The sequence below is a fragment of the Trachemys scripta genome, chromosome 18, assembly GCF_013100865.1.
Source record: "Trachemys scripta elegans isolate TJP31775 chromosome 18, CAS_Tse_1.0, whole genome shotgun sequence".
NCBI lineage: Eukaryota > Metazoa > Chordata > Testudines > Emydidae > Trachemys > Trachemys scripta.
In genome coordinates this window covers 242,337-268,621 of record NC_048315.1, presented here as the reverse complement: position 1 = coordinate 268,621, position 26,285 = coordinate 242,337, and the positions used below count along the sequence as shown (strand labels likewise).

Here is a 26,285-nt window from a genome sequence, read left to right as displayed (position 1 = left end):
AAATTTATTAGAGCATAAGCTTTCGTGGACTACAGCCCACTTCTTCGGATGCATATAGAATGGAACATATATTGAGGAGATATATATACACACATACAGAGAGCATAAACAGGTGGGAGTTGTCTTACCAACTCCCACCTGTTTATGCTCTCTGTATGTGTGTATATATATCTCCTCATTATATGTTCCATTCTATATGCATCCGAAGAAGTGGGCTGTAGTCCACGAAAGCTTATGCTCTAATAAATTTGTTAGTCTCTAAGGTGCCACAAGTACTCCTGTTCTTCTTTTTGCGGATACAGACTAACACGGCTGTTACTCTGAAAAATGTAATCGCGATTAATCGCATGGTTAATTGCACTGTTAATAATATAATACCATTTATTTAAATATTTTTGTTTTCTACATTTTCAAATATATTTATTTCAATTACAGCACAATACAAAGTGTACAGTGCTCACTTTATATTATGATTTTTTATTACAAATATTTGCACTGTAAAAAAGAAACAAAAGAAATAGTATTTTTCAATTAATCTAATACAAATATTGTGCAATCTCTTTATCATGAAAGTTGAATTTACAAACGTAAAACGTAAAATTATGTACAAAAAAATAACTGCACTCAAAAATTAAACAATGTAAAACTTTAGTGCCTACAGCTCCATTCAGTCCTCCTCCTTGTTCAGCCAATTGCTCAAACAAGTTTGTTTACATTTGCAGTAGATAATGCTGCCTGCTTCTTGTTTACAATATCACTTGAAAGTGAGAACAAGTGTTCACATGGCACTGTTGTAGCTGGCATCGCAAGATATTTATATGCCAGATGCACTGAAGATTCATATGTCCCTTCGTGCTTCAACCACCATTCCAGAGGACATGCGTCCATGCTGATAGCAGGTTCTGCTCGATAACGGTCCAAGGCAGTGCAGACCGAAGCACATTCATTTTCATCATCTGAGTCCGATGCCACCAGCAGAAGGTTGATTTTATTTTTTGGTGGTTTGCAGGGCCGGCTTTAGGAAGTGTGGGGCCCGATTAAAATAGTTTCGACGGGGCCCCGGCAGGGTTGACTTAAAAAAAATACACAAGATAAGAAGAGCACATGGGGCTTGTACTCACTGGGCCGCGCTCCTAGTCTTTGGCGGCGGGTCCTTCACTCGCTCCGGGTCTTCGTTGGCACTGAAGGACCTGCCGCCAAAGACACAGAGCGCCGTCGGGTGAGTAAAAATTAAAAAGGCGCCTCTAGCCAGGGAAAAGATTCTCTGCCACTTGCCCCCCACTCTGGGCGGCCCTGCCACTCGGCGCAGGGCCCTCTTAGGCGCGGGGCCTGATTCGGGGGAATTGGTGGAATTGGCCTAAAGACGGCCCTGGTGGTTCGGGTTCTATATTTCCACATCAGAGTGTTGCTCTTTTAAGACTTCTGAAAGCATGCTCCACAGTTCATCCCTCTCAGATTTTGGAAGGCATTTCAGATTCTTAAACCTTGGGTCCAATGATGTAGCTATCTTTAGAAATCTCACATTGGTACCTTCTTTATGTTTTGTCAAATCTGCAGTGAAAGTGTTCTTAAAATTAATAATGTGCTGGGTCATCATCCGAGACTGCTATACCTTGAAATATATGGCAGAATGCAAGTAAAACACAGAGCAGGACACACACAGTTCTCCCCTAAGGAGTTCAGTCACAAATTTAATTAATGCATTATTTTTTCATCTGCATGGAAGCATGTCCTCTGGAATGGTGGCTGAAGCATGAAGGGGCATATGAATGTTTAGCATATCTGGCATGTAGGTACCTTGCAATGCTGGCTACAAAAGTGCCATGCAAATGCTTCTCACTTTCAGGTGACATTGTAAATAAGCGGGCAGAATTATCTCCCGTAAATGTAAACAATTTGTTTGTCTTTGTGCTTTGCTGAACAAGAAGTAGGACTGAGTGGACTTGTAGGCTTTAAAGTTTTACATTGTTTTGTTTTTGAGTGCAGTTCTGTAACAAAAAAAAAGAAAAACTACTAAATTTGTAAATTGTACTTACAGGATAAAGTGATTACACTATAGTCCTTGTATGAGGTGAACTGAAAAATATACTACACCGCTACCCCAATAGAACGCGACCCGATATAACACGAATTTGGCTATAACGCAGTAAAGCAGTGCTCCGGGGGGCGGGGCTGCGCACTCTGGTGGATCAAAGCAAGTTCAATGTAATGCGGTTTCACCTATAATGCGGTTAGATTTTTTGGCTCCCGAGGACAGCGTTCTATCGAGGTAGAGGTGTATTTGTTTATCATTTTTACAATGTAAGATGTGTAAAATGTAGCCCAGTTTAGGATGAGTGGTCAGTGGCGGTTATTTTCATGAACTGAAGTAAACTTTTTGGAAGAGCCCCTATGGCCCAATTTGTATTTAGCATGTCCAGTGTAAACAAACTCTTCATTTGCGGCTAAGGAGGCAGGCGCTAACCGGGCAGGGTGGAGGGCAGGGGGTCTGGCAGGGGATCCATCTTTTGGCAGGCTCTAGCCAGAGTAGGAAGGTGTGAGGCGCTGGATGGGTGGGTCTCAGGCAGGTATTGCCTTATCACGCCTGACTCCTGCCATGTACCATTCCAGCGCGGGTTAAAATACCAGCAGCGCCTCGGCGCGCTGGAGGGCGGCGCATCAGCACTGCCCGGGGCCAGCCGGCCTGGGCTAGACTCGGCGGGTAAGGGAAGCACCCCCGTGCCGGTGCTGCGCTGGCGGGGACGTGGTTTGGCTCCACAGGCCCCCCCCATTTCCGGGCGGCCCCTGCTCGGTCCCGCCCAGCGCGGCGGCGGGCGGAGTGAGGGCAGCGGCTTCCCCGCCCTCTCTCCGCATGCTCCGGAGCGCGGCGGGCGCAGGCTCCGAGGGGGAGCTGGCCGTGACACGCTGTCCGGGAGACCCTCGCTCCTGACGGGCCAGCGCCTGCTTCCCGCGCGGGCGGGCCCGATCCCGACCCCACAGGTGAGACGAGGGGCGTCCGCCCGCAGAGCCCCGTCGCCCGGCCCTGGGCGGGTGTGACGAGAGCAGCGCTTCTTCCAGGCCCGTCGCTAGTGGTCCTGGGGAGGGCTGAATGGAGAGGAGGGACCTAGCGACTAAGTTTCACTTCCTGTGTTTTAAGGCGAGGGAATAAGCGGGGTATACTGAGGAGGGTGTGTGTGTGTGTGTGTGTGTGTGTGTGTGTGTGTGTAAAAAACCCTTACACCGAGCGAGCCCCTGGGGGTGCGTAACTTCACTCGCCCCGGGCAGGAGGGGAACATACGGTGTGAGAGCCGAACCCAGACTGCTGCGAGAAGTCACCAGCCTCTGAGAGCCAGCCAGTAGGTCCCATTTGATAGTTCTACCAACATTTACTCACAAAATAAGTGTTTTGTGTCAAGATAATGGGTTCTTTTATTGAGGTTTGTGCTGCTTTAGAAATAGGTGCTCCTGGGTAATAGACAGGAAAGCTGAGAGTGAACTTCTGTAGATGAAAGATATTGTTCCTCAGACCATTCAACTCTCTGAGTGGTATGGAGCTGAAGGCAAAGGGCAAAATTGCCAGTCTAGCATTTCCTAAATTGAGAAAGCTTTGGTTAATTCTTTAAAATTCCAGTGTAGAATTAAAAAATAAACAAACAAAACCTCATGGTATGTTCCTCAGATAATCAGCAAAAAATTTCACTCCAAAATGTTACAAATTGCATTATTATTCTGTTTATATTGTAACACCCTAAATTGTTGTAATTAAAACAAAGTGAAGTCCCCAAGAGGACCTGTTCTTCAGGGGGGTAGTGTGAGTCTTAGATAGCAGGTTAATAAAATCATCTAGAGGGATGATTAAGAGATGGGTGTGGCTGAGTGCAGAAGAAAGAAGCTGATTTTGCATTTGCTGTAACAAAGGTGGTAATGGCATGTAATTTTAAAAGCTTTGTTTTATTCCTTATTATCCTAAAGAGAGAGAGAGTCTGTGTGTGTATCTATTTTAGATAATTATATGGCTCCCATTGTGTGCCTTGGTGACAAAATGCGCTTTTCTGGAAGGGTCTTAAACTATGTTGGAATAATAATACTTTGCTCTTATTTAGCAATTTGCATACACAGATCTCAAAGCGCTGTACAAAGGAAGGTTGGTATCATTAGCCCTATTTTATAGATGGGGAAACTGAGGCATGCCTTGTCCAAGTTTTTCACAACAGGTTAGTGTCAGAGCTGAGAATAGGATCCATGGTCCTGGCTCCCAGTTCAGTGCCCTAATTGCTGCACAATGCTGCCCGCTTCACAGTCCAGTTTGGTCAATTACATGGTCATAGGATTTTAAAAATTGTAAATTTAATGATTTCAGCTATTTAAATCTGAAATTTCACTGTGTTGTAATTGTAGGGGTCCTGACCCATAAAAGCATTGGATTTTTTTTTTTTTTTTTTTTTTTGCAGTACTGCCACTTTTACTTCTGCACTGCTGCTGCCAGCAGTGCTGCCTTCAGAGCTGGGTACCTGGAGAGCAGCTGCTGCTGTCTGGGAGCCTAGCTCTGAAGGCAGAGCTGCTACCAGCAGCAGCGCAGAAGGATGGCATGGTATGGTATTGCCACCCTTACTTCTGCGTTGCTGCTGGCAGGACACTGCCTTCAGAACTGGGTGCCCGGCTAACAGCCGCCACTTTCTGGCTGCCCAGCTCTGAAGGCAGGGCAGAAGTAAGGGTGGCAATACTGCAACCCTCCTAAAATAATCTTGTGACCCCCTGCAGCCCCCTTTTGGGTCAGGACCCCCAATTTGAGAGACACTGATCTCCCCCGTGAAATCTGTATCGTATAAGGCAGGGGTAGTCAATAGGCGGAGCATGGGCTAACTCCGGACTACCTGATGCTTTTGAATGGACCCCAAAATCTTTTTATTTACTACTTATTATTTATTTTTGTAATTATTTTCTCTGGAGTCTGGACCTTGACTATACCTTGGCCAAGAAATTTGGACCTTGACAAAAAATAATAGACTACCCCGGTATAGGGTAAAAGCGCACAAAAGACCAGATTTCATGGGGGGAAACCAGATTTCATGGTCCGTGACACATTTTTCATGGTCATGAATTTGTTAGGGCCCTAGTCGTAATCCCATATAAGTGGATATGATTATTTGTAAATAACAGTAACTTAAGGAAAGTATCTGACTAGCCTGCAGAAAGAGTGCATCATGTTTTAATTATTTGAATCTTCTCTCCAGTAATGTGACTGCAGTTACATTGTATTTTTATGACTTTGCAAAAAGAAAATGAACCTGGGAACTGGTATGGACAGTGTTGCGGTATAATAGTTGGTTGGGGGTGGGCAACTCCCTCCATCACTACAGATAGATGACAAATGCTTTTAGTTTTTAGTGTCTTTGGACTGACTCAGTAAAGTTCTCAGATTGATGGGGCAAGCAGTGTGTCTAGAGGTAAGCACAGCACCAGAGCAATCTGGAGAGAGTGGATTGTTCTCACATCTAGTGTTTGGCTATTCCCCCCCTCAGTGTTAGATACTTGGGTACAGCTCTGTTTTTGTGATCGCCTGTGCAGAGTAAGGCTATGTTTACACTACCACTTATGTCTGCAAAACTTATGTTACTCAGTGGTGTGAATATTCCACCGCCCAAGTGACATGAATTACGCCAGCATAAGCGCTATTGTGCACAGTGGAGATGGGAAACAGGTGAAGTCTGGGTCACCCAGTAGGTCCATAGCAGAGCCAGGGATAGAACCCAAGTCTTGTGAGTTCCAGTCTATTCATGGTTTCTCAACCTGGGAATTGTGAACTGGTCCAGAGAGGTCACAACCATATCCTGCTCTTTTATGTCTAGATGGGAGGTTCTGAAATTTTTTTTTTGTTCTGTTGTAACATGTGGTCACAGCATGGAAAATTTTGAAAACCTAGTGCACCTTGCCTTCCCATTTGGAAGAATGAGAAGATGATTGGCACTTTTCAAAACAGCCAATGACTCCTTTAGGATAGCCTGATGTCTGGGATAGAAATTCCAGTATGTCACTGAAGAGAAAGAAGCAGAGGCACTTGCTTTAATATCCCCTCTCAGTAGATGGCAGCAAAATTTACTACCTTGAGGAAAATTTCCATGCTGGTGTGAGCAGTGAGATTGGCACTCTGAGATCCCGTTTTCATGTGGCAGACAATCACAGTTAAAACCATATTTATATACAGCTGAAATGTAGTTGCAGTGAAACCAGTTTATAACATGGCTTCACTCACTCAAATCACCTAAAGAACAGCTCTCTGTAAACTTATCTCGCTTACCAACAGAAGTTGGTCCAATTAAAGATATTACCTCACCCACCTTGTGCCTTACTCAAATTATGTTAATTTCATGTTTGGAAACCTGTGTTTGAGGCTATGCAGAATTACTATTTGTGTACAGTAATTTGGGACTGGACGTTCTTCACAATGTAGTGTATCTGCATTCTACAACAAACCAGGACATGCAGACTGAAGTCAAGCAAAGTGCTTTGTTGCATTGCCCCTTACCTGGTTAGTCTTCTTTTCTTGAAGCCCTGTCCACGCTGTGGTTTTTAACTGTTTGTAACCAATTAATGACATGGTAGGCTCTAAACATGATTTGTGTCCAGTCACAAACATAGTTAGTATGGTGATAGTAACCATGGCAGCTAACCTTGTCTCACCCTTTCCAGTGGTCTGGGTTCATATGTGGTTGTCTTTGTGTAACGAAGTATAACACTCATGTTATGGAGTGTTGGGACCACCCTCATTGTGCCTCAGTAACTGGATTGATTGATCCTCCTGGTTCTGTCTGCTGTAGGACATTCCAGAATGCATTGGCTATGTCCTCTGGGCACTCTTTCCTTTGTTGAGGCAGTGTGGGATAGCTTCCCAGATTTTCCAGAATGTACTGACACAGACATGCTGAGACAGCAAAGTTAGGTGTTCATATGAAAACACTGACAAAGTTTGTGTTAAGACAGAAGTTACTGGTGGACAGAACTCCAGCAGTCTTTGTTGTAATTATGTCACGTGTATCATGTTCTGGTGGCAAAAAAAAGCTTCTGTATTCTTCCAAGGCTGCCCTCCATTATTTCGGGGGCATTAGTTACCTTGGTCACTCAGTTTATACACTCTGTCTCACTGTGGTCTTCCCCATACCAAAATCATCTGCCAGAGAGTGCTGGTCTCTAGAGTGCTTGGGAACACGGTCACCAAGGACAGCTGTCATAGGTAGCTTTTCTTCTGTGAGACAGTTGCTCATTTCACACACCCATTCATAAAGTGCACTTGGCTGGTCACTATCAGTTTGGACTTCACAACACTGGCCCACCAGCAGATAGAGCTCAGTCTGGTTCATTTTCTGCCCTCCCTGTAGTTCAATTCAGCAATGTATGAACACAAACTTTAGTACTTGCCTCTGCTCAGATGGCATCTTGGGATGCAGCTGGGGTGCTGCTTTCTGCCCTGCTTGGCTTCTAGGCACTAAAATCAAGGAGGTGGAAAAAGCAGCAGCTTGCGATGACTGGAAGACCTAGACACTGACTTCTGTGGCAAACGAATTATGGGTTTTGCCTAAGAAATCCCCTAAACTTAGGCAGAAAGTGGAGGTTGTCTGGAAAAAAAGCCTGCATAGTTTTTGGCATGGGCAGTTGCTGCCGAGGCATTGCAAAAGATTTTCCTAGGAAGACAGACAGAATGCTAGGAGTGAACACACAAACACAATTATGATGGCAGACAACCTGCTCTTTGGATGCATGCTGAATATTGCAAATTGCAGCTGATTAAAGAGACCTTGCCTCCAACTGGTTATAAAATTATTTCGGCCATAGTGTGGATGAGACCTTTCTGTCACCAATTTACCAAAGGTATTTGAGTGTCTTCATTTAGCAACAGTATTCTTGCATGTAGCCCAAGGCTTCACCCTTATAAAGGGCAACACTGGGTATAGATCTGTTGTTTTACAATAATGTATGTTTGTAACAGCTGAACAGTTGGAGAGATGTTAAGAGTTCAGGAAGGCCTTTGTTTCACTTTTATGGAGCTATCACACTTTGCACCAGCTGAAGATCTGCCCCTAAGTGTATTTGGCCATTTAGGTAAAAAGAGCAGAGTTATCTAAACAAACGTAACAGAGCTTGAAAGCAGCAAGTGTCCCAAGGCTTTACCTGACTTTAGTGAGACCCTGGTCTGTTTAACCTCCTAAGAAGTTAAATTTAATTGTAATAGAATGGCTGCAAACCACAGAAATAGGGGGAAATTCTTTTCCATTTTGAAATATTTCTCTGTGTAGTGCAATGAGTTGGGTTTTTTTAAACTTGCTAATGGTTACTAATTAATCTTGTATTGTACATTCTGCACTGAATCAGTGTTTACTCAGAGAAGTAACTTTCAACAGTCAGATGTGTTTAATTTTCATAGCTAAAATAAGCAATTTCACAAATTACAGATCAACTTTCTGTTTAAAATAACAGTAACTGATATATATTTAAAACACTAAACAGTGGACATTACAAGCTATATTTCTGCAGTTGAAATTTCTAGTTGTAGCAATTGTTGCTGTAACCAACAATGCAGTTGTAAAAAACAAAAGATTATTGTACAGTCAGAGGTATTAAAGGTTATTAGAGACTTTCCATAGAATCCTATAAATCATGGCTAATCTACACTGGCAACGCTAAAGCACTGCCGTGGCAGTGCTTTAACATGCCTTGTGTGGTCGCAGCACTGGGAGAGAGCTCTAAAAAAACCCACTTCAATGAGGGGCATAGCTCCCAGTGCTGGTGCCTTGTCTACACTGGCGCTTTACAGAGCTGCAACTTGCTGCACTCAGGGGGGTGTTTTTTCACCCCCCTGAGCGAGAAAGTTGTAGTGCTGTTAATTGCCAGTGTAGACAAGCCCTTAGAGACAGAAAAACCTCGTTCTGTCTGCTATCTCCAGTCTTCGATAGCAGGTTGTCTTCTGTTCCAAGCACCTCGCAAACAGTTCAGAATTGCTGCTTCTGTGTACTGGGAGGGGAAGAAATGCCTACGGATCCGCCTGCCAGAAGTTATGTCTCTCGCTAAGAATTTGGATGGCAATGCAGACCACTCTTTTGTTTTGTTTTCTAGAAGCAGTGAAGGTTAACAGGGAGTGGTTTATTGTTTTTTCTGCTTAACTGTTTCTTTGTTTGTCATTTTGTGTTAGAAGAATATTATTTTCTCTTTAGAGACCACATGTGATTCACCTTTGCACCCATTGTGTTTATCAAGGTCGTAATAATAATCAGCATGTATACAACAGATAATTTTCAATGCCCTATACAAATGTTGCCCAGTGAATGCAAACCCTGTGAATTAGGAGATTCAGAATAATAGGGCAACTGAAAAAGTTTAGAAATCTGTAATGGAAGGTCACCTTTATAATCTGTCTCATCTTCTAAAAGGAGGAGACATTTATTAGGTGTTTTTCTGCCTGGCAGACTTTTTGAGTAAACCAAACATTGTAATGTTGCAAGACTTTATGGAATTCCCAAGGGCCTTAGAATGTTACTCTCTCATTCCCATATTAAGAGATTAGAGATCTGCAGACACAGTTCAAAAATTGTAATACTATATGAATTGAGCTTGAATTTAAACATTGTCATGCTCAAAGTGCAGATGACATTGATGAATCTGATATACCCAATGTGGAAGAAAATGTATGCTGATAGAAAGCCAGTTGGTTAGCTACTCATATAGTATTATGGCCCCAGTTCATCAAAGCATTTAATACGCATGTGTAAGTCTCATTGAAGCCAGTGGGACTAAAGCAGGTGCATAAGGTTAAGCAAGTGTTTTGCTGAATTAGGCATGCTAAAAAACTGTAATGGCAATGGGAGAATGTAACAGGGTCTGTGGAACAGTGTAATTCCTCCAGTTTGTCCCAGGTCTTTCACATGTTGCATTAAATTCAACAGCTACACATTCCTCAATACTCGAACCTCCTTTACTTTTTACTTCTTATGTACTATGTCCAATAATCTGTTTCCTATCAAAAAATCCTTTAGACTGTCCCTAGGTTGGGTGTTGCCATGTACTCATAATGCAAAGAAGAACTTACAGGTGCCTTATAATAAGACAAGTCAGGGTGAATGTAAATATCTAACTTCCAACATATCCCTTTTATTTATGTATGAATTATGACTTTTCTTCTTTCTAGAACTGTTTGTGATTTTTTTTTCCTGCTTTAAAAGAAAATACAAATGGGTGGAGCCTGACAATATAACCCAATGGGAATGATGTTGAGGATTTTAATTCTGCCCTTGCTGACTTCAGTTCAGGCTGGTAATCTGATGGATACGGCCTGGAAACGGCACCACACAGAGCCCTTGACAACAGCAACATCATCTGCTTTTGATTAAACAGGTGTAATGATATTTCAGATCACCCCTAATCTTAATTAAAGCCAAATTCTATTCTGAAAATTGCCTGTGTAGGAAAAGCTTGATCTAGCTCCAAAAAGAGATCTTGGAGGCATTGTGGATAGTTTTCAGAAAACATCTGCTCAATATGCAGCACCTGTCAAAAAAGCTTAACAGACTGTTAAGCTCCATTAGAAAAGGGATAGATAATAAAACAGAAAATATTAAAGTGCTGCTATATAAATCCATGGTACATCCACATCTGGAATGCTATGTATGGTTCTGATCACTCCATCTTAAAAAAAAAAAAAAAAAAAAAAAAAAATTAGAATTGGAAAAAGGCAACGAAAATGATTAAGGGGATGGAACAGCTTCCATAGGAAGAGAAATTAAAGAGAGTGGGACTGTTCAGCTTAGAAAAGATATGACGGGGGGGATATGATAGAGGTCTCTAAAATCCTGATGTGGAGAAAGTGAATAGGGAAGTGTTATTTACCTCTCTACATGACACAAGAACTAGGGGTCACCTGATGAAATTAGCAGGCAGCAGGTTTAAAACAAAAGGAAGTATTTCTTCACACATTGCACAGTCAACCTCTTGAACTTGTTGCTATGGGATGTTGTGAAGACCAAAAGTATAACTGGGTTAAAAAAAGAGTTAGATAAGTTCCTGGAGGATAGATTGGTCCATCAGTGGCTATTAGCCAAGATGGAGAGGGATGCAACCCCATGCTCCAGGTGTCCCTAAACCTCTGACTTCTAGAAGCTGGGACTGGATGACAGGGGATGGATCAGTCAAAATTGCCCTGTTCTTTTAATTTCCTCTGAAGTGTGTTACACTGGCCACTCTCTGAAATGGGATTCTGGGCTAGATAGATGGTTGATCTGACCCAGCATGGCTATTCTTATGCTCAACTGATTTGCGCCTTGTATATTATTCAATCAGATTTGCTTGCTTTAGTAATAAGACAGGACTTGTCACTTAGTATTCCTGTTAGCTGAGTTAGCTCTGCAGTGCTGTGGGAGTGTGAGCAGGATTCTTTTACAGCTTGCACATAATCAGCAGAACTATTAATTAATTTATAATTTCAGCACCAGATTCTGCTCATTTACATCTGTACAACCTCCTAACTTAATCACAGTTCTTGTGACAAAGTTGAGGAAAATGAAGGCTCAGCTATATGAAAGGATATATCAGAATATGTGAATGTACCTGTAGGCCTCAGCTGTGGCATGGTTTTGCCTTCTAGTTTCAGCTGTTTATAGTTCTGGTTTGTGAAGTCAATTAAGGAAAATGTTTCCTTAGGTTACTTGAAATCTTTGTCTGTACAGATGAGGACTGGTGCAGTCTGTATCATTTAGGTGTCATCTGCCTTAATAATTTTCTTAAAGGTCACTGACAGGATGATCTATACGCCTGCTGTTGTAGTAACAGTGGAGAGACTGGTTTCAGAGTGGTAGCTGTGTTAGTCTGTATCAGCAAAAACAATGAGGAGTACTTGTGGCACCTTGGAGACTAACAAATTTATTTGGGCATAAGCTTTTGTGGGCTAAAACCCACTTAATCAGATGCATGGAGTGGAAAATACAGTAGACAGGTATATATACTCAGTACATGAAAAGATGGGAGTTGCCTTACCAAGTGTGTGTGTGGGGTCAATGCTAATGAGACAATTCAATTAAAGTGGGAGTGGGCTATTCCCAACAGTAGAATATTAAGGGAGGAAAAATCACTTTTGTAGTGGTAATGGGGGCAATGTAATCAGGGTGGCCCATTTCAAACAGTTGACAAGAAGGTGTGAGTACCAGTAGCAGGAAATTAGTTTGAGGAGATTAGTTTCTGTAGTGACCCATCCACTCCCAGTCTTTATTCAGGCCTAATTTGATGGTGTCTAGTTTGCAAATTAATTCCAGTTCTGCAGTTTCTCGTTGGAGTCTGTTGGAGAGACTGCCACTTACGCCTCTTTTATGCAGGGAGTAGATAAAATTAGGAGCAAATTGGAATAATGAATCCAGAATGGGAGAGGGGCAGGTTTGGCACCTTTTTTGAGGCTTTTCTCAGGTTCAAGTGAATCCTGGAGTCCCTAGAAAGTGTAAAATCATTGAGATGAAAGATGTAGGGACCATATCATTGCTTACTGTTAATATGAATGGGTAGCTGAGCAGTGCAAGTTAATGTGTAGATTGGTGATGTTTTCAAGCCAGCTGTTTAATTGGGAGGTATTTCTGTAGTCCCGTAGCGCAGACGCTTCCTACATCAATGGAAGAGGTTTTTACATCAATGGAGTTAATCTACCTTTCTGAGAGGAGACGGCTGAGTCAACTGGAAGGATTCTTCTGTTGACCTAGCTATGTCTGCTGCCAGGGGTTAGATCAACCTAACAGTGGTGCTCAGGGGCAAAAATGTTCACATCTGTGAGCAACGTAGCTAGGTTGATTTTTAAGTTTTGAGTGTGGATCAGGCCTGAGTTTGGGGAGTAGTGTCCTGATATGAGGAGGGTAATGAAGGAAGTGAGAACAAATTGGAGAGAGCATAGTAAAATGTGATTGGAGAGACCTATTGTAGTTACCAGAGAGTGTGCGCGCTGCAGAATGAAAGCTTAGTGCCCCTTCCCTGTTTTCTTCCCTACTTGGAAATGAACAGAGCAGAGAAAAGAGGATAATGGATCTATCCCATTTAAATTAAACCAGACCACCTGCCAAATGTCAGTGTATGCTTATGGTATTCTGTGTCCAACTGGATTATGTGAGAGGCTCCTTCCAAATCTCAGTTGTTGACCATGTTTACCTGGAAGTTAGTGCTATTTAACCTTTTTCAGCTCAGAGTGAGCCGCAGTGAGGATTTTTCTGCTTGCTACCATGTGGGACAAGCTAAAGCAATGAGAATTCAGAAGATGCTTTTGTGTGCCTGTTTTTTTCCCCCAGAGGCTTCAGCTAAGTTGGCTTTTTGTCATCAAGTGAAATTTTGCCTGAAATACTAATTGTCTGCCATCTGAGATAAGCAGCGTCTCTAAAAATATCTCATTGGTGTAGATGGAGGGGCACTGCTATTTAAGGCATATCAATGGAAAGGAATATTTATACAACCTGTACATTACTTTGAGAAGATCAGTTCTGCTTGTAGTAAATACCAGGAGGGATGAGCTGGAGTGCCAATGAGAAGCGCAGATGGGAAAGTAATTCAAATACTTCCTGGATGGATTGTATTTTCTAAGGGCTTGTCTGAGGGTGTGGCTGGCGCTGAAAGTCTGGCAGCGCAGCGGAGCTAAAGCAGGCTCCCTGCCTGCACTGGCCCCACGTCGCTTACAGAAGCGGCTGGCATGTTCCTGCGTGGCCCCTGGGAGGGGGGAAGGTGGCTCTGCATGTTGCCCCTGCCCCCAGCACCACCTCTGCAGTTTCCATTGGCTGGGAACTGGGGCCAGTGGGGGCGGCACTTGCGGGCATGAGCAGCACATGGAGCCTCCTGGGCCCTCTCCCTCCAGGGGCTGCAGGGTCGTGCCAGCTGCTTCTGGGAGCAGCACTGGGCTAGGGCAGGCAGGGAGCCTGCCTTAGTCCCACTGCGCCACTGACTGGGAGCTGCCTGAGATAAGCGCCTTCTGGCTGGAGCCTGCACCCGAATCCAGCCCGGAGCCCCCTCCTGCACCCAAACTCCCTTCCAGAGCCCACAGCCCCTCCCACACCCCAATCCCCTGCCCCAGCCCTGAGTCCCCTCTATCCCCCAAACTCCCTGCCAGAGCTTGCACCCCATACCTTCTGCACTCCAACCCCTTGCCCTAGGCTCAGCCTGGAGCCCCCTCCCAGACTTTGAGCCTCTCAGCCTCAGCCCAGAGCCCCCACCCCCACCCCAACCCTCTGCTCGAGCCCCTGTGAAAGTGAGTAAGGGTGTGGGAGAGTGAGCGACGGAAGGAGTGGGGATGGTGTGAGCGGGGCAGAGCAAGGGTGTTTGGGTTTGTGTGATTAGAACAGGGGGCTCTGGAGCCACATGTAGCTCTTCAGAAGTTAATATGCAGCTTCTTGTATAGGCACCGACTCGGGGCTGGAGCTACAGGTGCCAACTTTCCAGTGAGCTGGGGGGATGCTCACTACTCAACCCCTGGCTCTGTCACAGATCCTGCCCCCACTCCACCCCTTCCTTCCCGGAAGCTCCCGCCCCCTCCCCTGAGCCTGCAGTGCCCTCGCTCCTCCACCCCCACCCCAGCCTTCTGCAGGCCACGAAACAGCTGATCGGGAGGGAGGGGGAGGCGCTGATCGGTGGGGCTGCCGGTGGGCAGGAGGTGCTGGGATTGGGGTATGGGGGAACTGATGAGGGGCTGCTGATGTGTTACTGTGGCTCTTCGGCAATGTAAATTGGTAAATTCTGGCTCCTTCTCAAGCTCAAGTTGGCCACCCCTGGATTAGACAGTTGGCAACCCTAGTAGTAGGAGTAAGACAACTCGAGGGCCTGGAGTCGCATGGGTGGACACATGGTTTAGAGCCCCTTAACTAGTGATCACTGAGCTTGGCCATCTGTTTGGAAAGCAAGTTCTGATTTAGCTATTTTCTAGACTTTGACTGTATTGTTTAAGCTTTAGGTTTTGTTTATTCTATCTCCTAAAATAAAGCCTCCAAGTGGCTACTTCTACACAGAGCCCAAGTTCAATTTGCTGAAGTGTTTGACTCTGCAGCCCCCACACCTATGTAGAAGGCACTGAGACTGTTTTATTTGTGCTTTAGAAGGTTACTGATAATACAGTAGTCAGTAGGTTTTCTGGATTAAACTGTGCAGAAGGGATAGAGTTTGTATGTGGCTGATCTTGTGATCCATTTTCTATCCCAATAATTCCCCAGAATGTGGAATTTGTAAGACCATCAGACAGACACCTGTGCTCTCCTTGGATTGCCTGTTACATATAAAAGGAATCCTGGGAAAGTGAAGGACTCCCTGTCTGACTTTTCATCTCTGTGTGCTCTTTCTTCCCTTCCCCCTCCAATATATATTGTTGGAGGGGAACCAGAGCTTGCTGGGATAAAGTCAAACAGGAGGAATTTCTGAACATACAGAAAACGCCCATCAGCTTACTGTGCTTTGCCACTCCTCCCCCTTTGTGGAAAGTATGATTAAAGTCAGCCCTCCACCCCTGACTGCATGAACCATGCACACACAGACGCTGATGCCAGATTCCCTTCATTCCATGCTGCTGACTTCAAGAAAGGCTTGCTGTGACAAGCTGGATATGGGGGCTGTCGGCTTTGTCTGTAACCCAAAGGCTACATCTGTGCCAAACCTTTACCCTAAAATTTCCCACCCATGCTGTTCTACTGGTAGGAGCTCTAGTGTCGATAAGGCGCCAGCAGCCACTGGTATGTTAGGCACCATTTTGTGTAACGCTTTCAGAACTGTCTAGATAATAGGGTAGTAAAAATGTCAGTAGCCACTGCCACGATATCTATATAAGTGCTACTGCTACTCTTTCTGTCAATCAGGCCCCTAGTTGGGGGGTGGGGAGGGTCACTTCTGACTCTCTTGCCCCAACATCCGGGTGGTGCCCAAATCTTGCTGCTGCTTCCTTCACAAAATGCTTACAATCTGTGTTTTGTTTTGTTTTTTTTCTGTCTAGGCGTCCTCATCTCCCACCTTGATTAACTCCCTGACACCCACATTGCCTCTCTCCCATCCATATAAAGTGCAGCTGCTGAGATCCTCTTCCTTGCCTGTCACGCAGGGACTCTGAACTTCCCCCTCGCCACCCACCCTTTGAATCCTTCCACTGTCTCCCCATTTCAAGACATCAAGTACAAGCTTCTTTTCCTTCCCTTCAAGGCCTTTCACATCTCTGCCCCTCCTTGCGTGTTCACTCTCGTCTCTTATCGTAACACCTCCCCTGTCTCCCCTGCTGTGCAAATGATGCCAGCTTCATCATATTAGTTTGTCATACAAACATCTCTGCACCTTCTTTTAGGCAGCCCATTATGTACAGTACTCAGCCTTTTAGCTTCTCCTCCAGTCCCATTTCTGCCAATTAATGATGCTCTGAGGGGTAGTGGGGAATAACTGGTATTTTGTTTATAGTTATTGCAAGAGGAATTGCACAATGTTGTTTATTTATCTAAACATTGTGTATGTTTAATGGTAACTTTATTCTTCCCATCCCACCCTTCACAGTAGTTTTTTTTTCTCTCTTGGATTGTGAGCTATTTGAGGAAGGGAACATGTTTCCATAAGTGTCTGTATCGCACCCGGCACAGTGGGGTCCTGATCCTATTTGAGGCCGCTGACTGATACTGTACTATAAATATTTGATATTAAATAGATGAGGTATATTTTCACGTGTGTAACGCAGTTGCTACATTTTAATACATTAGCCTGTTTGCTGCCATCATAAATTTAATGAGAAACTATAAATAGTTCATCCAGACATAGGAAACTGTAACAAGCAGAAATTGACTGAGTGTACCTGTGGACTTTCTCCCCCCGAAGCAGTATCTCCAGTATTGAGCTTCCTCTCAGCAATGCCTTGCCAGTACTATGTTAGGATTGCAGAAGATGTCTACATGAATACATTTACTCTTCTGTAGAACATAGGAAAACCTACCAGTATCAAGTATCGACAAAGTGCTTTACAAATATGTAAGTCTCACAATAGCCCTGTAGTAGACAAGCAATGTTATCCCTATTTTAAGAGAGGGATAGATGCACAGAGGTTAAGTGATTTAACCCAAGATATCACAGCAAGTCAGTAGCAGATCAGGGAGGAGAACCCAGTAGTCCTAACTTAGTCCTCTGTTCTGACCATAGACTGTACTACCATAGAATCATAGAAGATTAGGGTTGATAGAGACCTCAGGAGGTATCTAGTCCAACCCCCTTCTCAAAGCCGGACCAATCCCAACTAAATCATCCCAGTCAGGGCTCTGTCAAGCTGGGCCGTAAAACCTCTAAGGATAGAGATTCCATCACCTGCCAGTGCTTTACCACCCTTCTAGTGAAATAGTTTTTCCTAATATCCACCTAGACCACCTCCACTGCAACTTGAGACCATTACTCCTTGTTCTGTCATCTGCCACCATCTTCCGCAGACTAAATAAGCCCAGTTCCCATAGCCTCTCCTCATGACATTGTGTACAAGAAAAAACATACTTCCCTTTTACCCTGCTAATATCTGGAGGGAAAGTGCAGTCTGGAAGCACTGAAGTGAGAGAATGTGCTGCCAGTGCTATAACTGAGACTTCTGAAGGGGAGACGGGCACTATGAAGAGCAGCGGTCATGTCTCACCTGTGTGGCGCATGTATCATGCAGCATGTGGAACTCCAAGTGGCACCCCCATAATTGATGAGGCTTCTCTTTGCCATTTGTTTTAATTCCCAGTGGCATTATCACAATTCACAGTGATGAACTTCAATTATCCAGGTAACAAACCAGTAGAGCTTTCTATTTTCCTTTTTTTTAAATTTAATTTAATTTATTCATTTTGGTTTTACCTCCAGCCATACAGGAAATTTTGTTCCAACTGAACCAAACCCTCAGACTTCTCATTTTTTCCTTTTCTCCCTGAGTAGGTCAAAGGGGTGAGGCGAGTCCAGTGCTTAATCTTGCCTAATTGAAGTCAATGGCAAAACTCCAGGAACATGAGAACAGCCATATTGGGTCCATCTAGCCCAGTATTCTGTCTTCTGATAGTGGCCAGTGCTAGATGCTTTAGAGGGAATGAACAGAACATTGACTTAAGTGAGGCAGGATGAGGCTCAAAGTGTCTTACGCTTTGGCTATCATCATCTTGCAAAATCCTCAGTTAATTATAGGGGAGCTGGTAGCACCCCTAGGTTGGATAACACTTTTCCCTGTGAAGGATTCTTGTGACATTTTCTTTGAGAACCTCTAGTGAAGGGGTTCTCAAACTGGGGGTCAGGACCCCTCAGGGGATCATGAGGTTATTACATGGGTGGGGGGTTGCAAGCTGTCAGCCTCCACCCCAAACTCCGCTTTGCATCCAACATTTACAGTGGTGTTAAATATATTTAAAAGTGTTCTTAATGTATAAGGGGGTCACACTCAGAGGCTTGCTATTTGAAAGGGGTCACCAATACAAAAGTTTGAGAACCACTGCTCTAGCGCCTCCATTCTTCACAGCAGATAATTGATATTTGGCAGTGGGGATACTCTCAGGTTAGGGAAGTGGATTTTCTTTGACCCAGGAAATTCCATTTAGCTTTTGCTGAGATATAAGCTATTGAAAATAACCATTTTCCTTCTCTCATTTTTGCGCCTTGGGGAAAATGTTTGCATCCTGACAAAGTAACTACATCCATATACCTCCTAAGGCCAGCTTGTGTCCCTGCAGCAGCAGTAGTGGACACTGCTCCAGTAGCTCCAAGTGTTCCCAGTACAGAGCATTCGGGACAGGGGGAGTTTTCTCTCCACTTGTGTGTATTCATTATGATAGTCTTTGCGATCACATACTATGTTTTTCCCCTCAGAACCTCTGCCTTACTCAGTGCACAGGATGGGGCAGAATTAAAAGTGTCAGGCAACTATAAATCTGGCATTTTTAAACTCTCAGATGCTTGAATTTGCAATCTAAACATAGGTTTTGTATGTAATTATTCGCCTTCAGGATTGAGGCCCCATTGCGCTACTACAACAGGGGTGGGCAAATTTTTTGGCCTGAGGGCCACATCTGGGTATGGAAATAATATGGCAGGCCATGAATGCTCACAAAAGAGGGGGTTGGAGTGCGGGTGAACATATCTTCACTTCTACTCCTAAGAGTATACTCAGAGAAGGGAACCAACTTATCTTTACTACTGTCTCCCCTCTATCCTGCACTGAGCTCTGCCTGCCCACTCTCCTCCCAAGCTTTACAGTCACTGAATAGTGAGGGGCTTTGACTGGGTACCCCTGATGGCCTCCCCAAGTCCCTGGAAACTGGCCAGTACTGGTGGCTAATCTCAGAAAAATTTGAGTAGACAACACAGGGCACCAGGAATAGCCTCATTTTACCAGACCTGAAAATGCAAAGAAGGGTGTGGGTTCTACAGAAAACCAACAATTTTAATTATTAAATGGAAAAAAGTTCTGCGGCCTCTGTTATTTATTTTTATATCAAATTCAGTTTGTTTTATGCTGCCCCCATTTGTTCGTTATATCAAAGAATTTTGTAATAGACAATGCACAACTGGATTAACAAAGCTGTCAGGGAGAAGCTGGAGGCCGAGCAACTGAGTAGTGGCCACTTATGTCTTTTGATACCTGGAAAGGTGAGGATGACAGCTTGAAATTCTGGAATAAACCCCGCAGCTGGTTGTCTCACAGTGATCTACGACAAAATAGTTAATAGTGCGGACATTTTAAATACGGCTCTCTAGATTTCAGGCTTAACCCCACTGAAATGAATGAGGCCGCTCACAACTTAGATCTAGTGTTTCAGACTGGCTGCAGACTTAGGCAGACAATGCTATATAAGTTACTCTCAGTTCATGTTTTCTTCGGAATCAGAAGGGGATAGAAATATTTAAAAAAAAAAAAAAAAGAAGCAAAAGCTGAGATTCTGCTGCACAACTTTGCATCAAGGGACAGCATCCTCAGCAAATTGTGTGTCCAAGAAATGGCAGGATGCACAAGGCCTTGCCTCTATGACATTTGGTTGGGGCAGTTGAAGTTAATCTCTGCTTTCCCATCTGCTGTTCTCATGTTGATGATCTCCCTTGATACAGGCACAGCACAAATCTATCATTTCTACAGGAATAGACTTTCTGGAACTGAACAAACAACTTATTAACTCTCTCTTGAGACTCGGTACCAAGCATCAGTAGGGAAGGCAACAATTTTAAGGATTAGAACTAGAGCTGGGACTTTGTACCAACCTGTCACTGGATACACAAGAAGCTGCTTATCTACACTCTCTGTTCATTGTCAATGTCCCAAGACTTTTTTTTTTTTCTTAAATAAATTAGCTTTCACATGCTAATGACTGCAAACAGCACTAGCATAGGTTGCTTTTCTGAACTGTTTCTTAATAATCATACAGTGGGTATTGTTCAATCAAGCATCTAGATTGGCTAGGAAAAATTAAGTCCAGGGTATTATCCTCAGAAATCTGGTTGGAGTGAGTTTTGCTCAAGTTTCATGACGAAGTGTGTCATTCAGAACACAGATATGAAACTCTTCCCAGAAACAAATATATAATAAGGCAAGCACTCAAGAAATGCTACATGAGTGGAAAGGCATAAGACACTTTTAAGAGCAGACCCTTTCCTAGATGTGTAACATTGTGATCGGGCTAAGGTTTGAGCAGCAGGTGAAGATTCCAACAGTGGGCCAGGTTAAACGGAAACAAAAAACAATCCTTTCTGGGGATTCTGACTTGATCAACCAAAGGAATATAGACCAGCAAAACCTGGTCACGTTGTTCAGCTGCCAGAAGAGAATTTGTAAACTACAAACATGACATAAAGCAGCGCTTCTATCTGCAGAACTCTATTCTGGCTTCTGGTCAGCAAACCTATCTCTCTTACTAGAGTAGCCCATCCTGTTTTAAGGCTCTGAACCTAACTATGCTCAGGTGCAGCTGATCGCTTCAGCTCAGGGAAGTGTGCCTATCCTGTCTTGGTGTTTATATTTTGCTTATTATCGTGGTATCTGAGGTACTACATCCGCTTGTGTTATTTCAGCAGGCCTTGGCTACAATGGAAAGTCTATGGCCTTATCCCAAGACAAGAGCAAGTATGGAACTTAAAACCCATGGCCAGGAAGTATAGTGGAACATTCCTGTTTGATCACATCCTGCAAAGCAGTGCTTTGTGGCATTTATTGTAGAAACGCCCTTTCATTTGCATGAGCCAAAGGACAGTCCTTCTTTAACTGGGCTTGTGGGTTTTGCATCTCAGACAGTCTGCGAGATGTATATTGCTTCAGCTACAATTACAGTGTCTGAGAACAACTTGGTTTTGACATCTTTGTGAAATTTACATAACTCTTTGTATAGGTGATGACTATGTAATTGCTGAACTGTTAACCTGCTTAGCACGAGCCTACAAATCATTCAATTATGTGGAAGCACTGAGTGAAGGAAGTTCTCAGCTATTCTAGTGCCAGCTCCTCCCATTGGGAGGTGCTGCAGGACATTGGTACCTTTCAGAGCCAACAAGGACTCTCTCCTTGGAGTCCCCGGGAGAAAAATAATCATGGAGAGGTCCTGCCAGTGTGTATAAAACAAACGTTACAGCACAATTCAAACACACAGTGCAGTGTAAGGCCATCATCTACGGATTATTTTACGGCTTTGAGATTCCATTTTGCATGTGTGCTCTTTCTCTTTCCTTATTATGCAGGGAGGGATTACATCAGTTTATTCTAGTTTCCCTGTGCTGCTGTGCATAGATTTGGGCTGTGGGAGTAGTGCTTCTTGCTCTGGAGAGGAGTGCTGATTGAATTTGAGACATCTAGAATAGCCACAAGTTGAGTATTGCTCCTAGGCCACCTTCTCCTGGCTGTGGTGAGGGGAGTTGCCAGAATACCCTATATTACTCTTTTGGAGGATAGCGAAGTGTGAAGAACCCCATTCTGAGAATTGCTTCCCTCCTCACCACTGTTTTGTTTGTTCTTCTTTTCAGATTGCAAAGAGTTTTAGTGCTGATCTGGCCTTATATAGTCATTTCCTATTATTAGAAACATTTCCCTGGGATCTTGTTGGGGGAGTAGCAGAGGGAAATCCTGTTTCCTTCATCTGAAATGCAGGGCTAGCAGCACTTTTCATACACTCCACGTCTAATGTCCATGGGATGGGGGGCTTCATTGTAATTCAGTTTCTGGCCCCAGTCCCTTTAAAACTATTACCATTTCTAGAAATATAGAGCTCCTATTCTTGCAGGTTTTTTCCATTCAGTCACATGTGCTGAAACTTAAAGCATTGTGTGTGCACCCTGTAAAATGTGCCCAGTTTTTCTCAGCCAACTATTGTCTTTCTCTGGATATCAGTCTTTTCCTAATGATTTGGAAAACTGACTCACCTCTTTGTTGCCACAGATGACATGGCAAGATGGGCATGATCCACCCTTGCCTGTGTCAGAACGGAGCCTGTGCAGGAAACGAGTGATGATTGTAACAGCATTTGGAGAAAGAGAGGAGCAGCTTCATAATGAGGAGGGAATGGATTCTGTTTTGTGTGTGCAGACAGAATGTGTTTTTAGAGAAACAATTGGCTGCTGAAAGCACTGACATATGCACAGACCTTGGACACTTAACTTTTCCTGTGAAAACATTTTTTCCCCATAAAAGGAAGATTAGGTCCTGCCACTGGGAGGGACTATTGAGAAAGTCACTTGTGAGGAATGCACATCAGCTGAACTGGGTCAGACTGTTCGTATTAATTATTTTTTGAAATAATTCTTCTAGTAATGCCTCAGATTAAGCAGGGGAGCCACCCAACATTGCAATAAAGTAGGGTAAAGAAAACCCTGAATGATTTTTTAGGCTCTTTATTATTGAGACTGGTGCAGCAATTACTGCAGGGTTCTAAATGAGTGGTGCTACTGGAACATTTCTCTGAAGTTATTTGAACAGGCATCTGATTTGGCTGCAGTTTGGTAGCAACTCCCTGAACCACAAGTGTGGTGACATTTAAGCAAGAGTTGGTGGTACATGGGATAGAATAGCCACATGCTAGTAGTGACTGATTACACGTGAGATGTACTGTTTAGTCCTGTAATATTGTATGGAGACAATTTATAAAGGAGTGGAACTTTTGTTTTGATAGACATGATTAGTGCCTGTCATGCAACTCCTGTTTTATTTATTTATTTATTTATTTATTTACTTGCATCTGAAGAAGTGAGGTTCTTACCCACGAAAGCTTATGCTCCCAGTACTTCTGTTAGTCTCAAAGGTGCCACAGGACCCTCTGTTGCTTTTTACAGATTCAGACTAACACGGCTACCCCTCTGATTCCTGTTTTATTGATTCAGTAGGAAGCAAGGATGTACAGAGTTCTTCAGGTTTATTAGATCAGACCAGCTTCTATTTTCCAACCTAAGTATCATAGGGACACAATTGCTCTGTATGTGCAGTAGCCAGATTTAAATCTCAGTGTAACAATTGTCTTGTTTTATCTGTGCCTTTTTCTCAAAGGCACCTACTGTCTTGGTATCTGAATGCTGAACAGCATGTAAGGAACATAAGAAAGGCCATACTGTGTCAGACCAAAGGTCCATCTAGCCCAGTATCCTGTCTTCCAACAGGGGCCAATGCCAGGTGCCCCAGAGGGAGTGACTAGAACAGGAAATCATCAAGTGATTCATCCCCCGTCGCCCATTCCCAGCTTCTGCCAACAGAGACTAGGGACACCATCCCTGCCCATCCTGGCTAATAGCTATTGATGGATCTATCCTCCAAGAACTTGCCTAGTTCTTTTTTTTTAACCCTGTTATAGTCTTGGCCTTCACAACATCCTCTGGCAGAGAGTTCCACAGATTGACTATGTGTTGTGTGGAAAAAAACCTTTCTTTTGTTTGTTTTAAACCTATCATCTATTTATTTAATTTTGTGACCCCTAGTTCTTGTGTTATGAGAAGGAGTAAATAACACTTCCTTATTTACTTTCTCCCCACCAGTCATGATTTCATAAACCTCTATCATATCCCCCCTTAGTTGTCTTTTTTCCAAGCTGAAAAGTCCCAGTCTTCGTAATCGCTCCTCATATGGCAGTCGTTCCATACCGCTAATCATTTTTGTTACCCTTTTCTGAACCTTTTCCAATTCCAGTATATCCTTTTTGAGATGGGGCAATCACATCTGCACACAGTATTCAAGATATGGGCGTACCATGGATTTATACAGAGGCAATATGATATTTTCTGTCGTCTTATCTATCCTTTTCTTAATGATTCCCAACATTGTTTGCTTTTTTTACTTCTGCTGCACGTTGAATGGATGTTTTGAGAGAATGATCCACAATAATTCCAAGATCTTTCTTGAGTGGTAACAGCTAATTTAGTTCCCCTTATTTTATATGTATAGTTGGGATTATGTTTTCCAGTGTACATTACTTTGCATTTATCAACATTGAATTTCATCTGCCATTTGGTTGCCCAGTCACCCAGTTTTGTGAGATCCTTATGTAACTCCGCACAGTCTGCTTGGGACTTAACTATCTTGAGTAGTTTTGTAACATCTGCGAATTTTGCCACCTCACTTTTTCCCTTTTTCCAGATCATTTATGAATATGTTGAATAGGACTGATCCCAGTACAGACCCCTGGGGGACACCACTATTTACCTCTCTCCATTCTGCAAACTGACCATTTATTCCTACCCTTTGTTTACCCTAAGTTTTAACCAGTTACCAGTCCAGGAGAGAACCTTCCCTCCTATCCCATGACAGCTTACTTTGCTTAAGAGCCTTTGGTGAGGGACCTTGTCAAAGGCTTTCTGAAAATCTAAGTACACTATATCCACTGGATCCCCCTTGTCCACATGCTTGTTGATCCCCTCAAAGGAGAAATAGGAAAAGGTCTAAAGATGTGTATCCCTGAGCCTAGGATTCCTGGAGTATGCATATTTATTTGTGGAAGAATAGGATTCTCAGGGGTTGGTTGTGGAAAGCTCTATTAGAAACACACATCAGTAATGTCAACAACTGGTGTTCAGTTGCCTTATGTGAAGGAGGCATTGGTGATTTCAGCTATCATGGAGGTCAGGTGTTCTTGCTAGTTTCAACCATACATGAGGACAGGAGTAGTTCTTGTAAGTGGTGAGATAGATGTCCTTCACAGCCTCAGTCAGGGCGCTGTTACCAGGTTGGATCACTTAGAGTATGCAGCACAGGGCACCTTAAGAATGTTTTTGGTTGATGAAGAGACCTGTTATCTTCTCCAGCTAAAGAATTCCTATGACATGCTGGAGGGAGCCTTCCTTTTGGACCCCTCCTAGTCTGTGTTGGATGGGTTGGTTCCGATAGCATCTGGCCAAATACTTTCAGATTGTGGAATTTACATGTATTTGCATTTTTTAAGGCAGCAGAACTTGTAGAAAAAAATTGTATTATGTCAGAAATGGTACATGAACCTATAACTGTCGTGTACTTGGCATCTCCTTATTTTTTTGACTACTTTAACCATGAAACCCATCACTCTGCTAATGAAGTATTGTGTACAGAGTATACTAAAGGCATTATCTTAGACTCCCAGATTCAATTGTATAGCAAAAGCTGGAATCCTGAATTTAGGAGAAGATGAATGCTTTGCCAAAGCCAGTTTAGTGGGGCTGGGTTCAGATTCATTTATTTATTTAATTTAAATAGAGACAGCAGTTGCTGGGGCAGCTAGGCAGTTCGTGTTCTGCTTTCTGAGCCTTGCAGTGCAGGGCTGACAGGAAGAGTTTCCTGTCCCCTTGTTTTGAATGTGAATTTGCGTGCAGGGAATTCACTGCTTATCAGTAGTGAACAGAGCAGTCCCAGTGCTCTCATCCAAGGCTGCAGTGAATCACTACTGAGTGAAGGGGCGTGGAAAAGTTGATTCACATCTCTGCCTTTAGTAGCAATGGAACCTCCATCTGTCCTTAGCACCAGACACAGATTGTCATTGACCTCCGCCTAGCTGGCAAGAAAGAAACTGCTTGGACTGCCTTTGAGCCACATTGTTCAAGGGTCAGTATGTTTTAAACAGAAGGCATTTTACCTGTAGGGCATTCTGACTCCCTCCTATCTACCCACAGTTGGTTCTCTCCTAACTCCAACTTCCCCAAAGATAGGATTATGTTCCCCTCCAGTAGGAGTTGATCATATCCTTTGCAGTCTTCTAGCCTCAAAAATATTGCCTGTCTGTCCTGGTTGGGGCTTTGGCAACTGTGGAGAGATGTTTTGAGAGCTTGCTTGTGTGAACTAGAGGCAGATGCAGAGCAGTAGGAAGGGGAGGATGTTAGTCTGAAGAATGTGGAACATGATTCAATGTGGCTTA

The 26,285-nt window shown here is 43.6% G+C and overlaps 1 protein-coding gene across 1 annotated transcript in view; it reads left to right on the top strand.

Annotated features, from left to right (window-relative positions):
- Window positions 1–2,837: 2,837 nt before the first annotated feature.
- Window positions 2,838–26,285, top strand: part of MYO1C (myosin IC) — a 110,162-nt gene continuing 86,714 nt past the window's right edge. The window contains exon 1 of the mRNA XM_034752926.1: window positions 2,838–2,979. The gene's annotated coding sequence lies outside the window, so the exon portion shown is untranslated. The remainder of the gene's footprint in view (window positions 2,980–26,285) is intronic.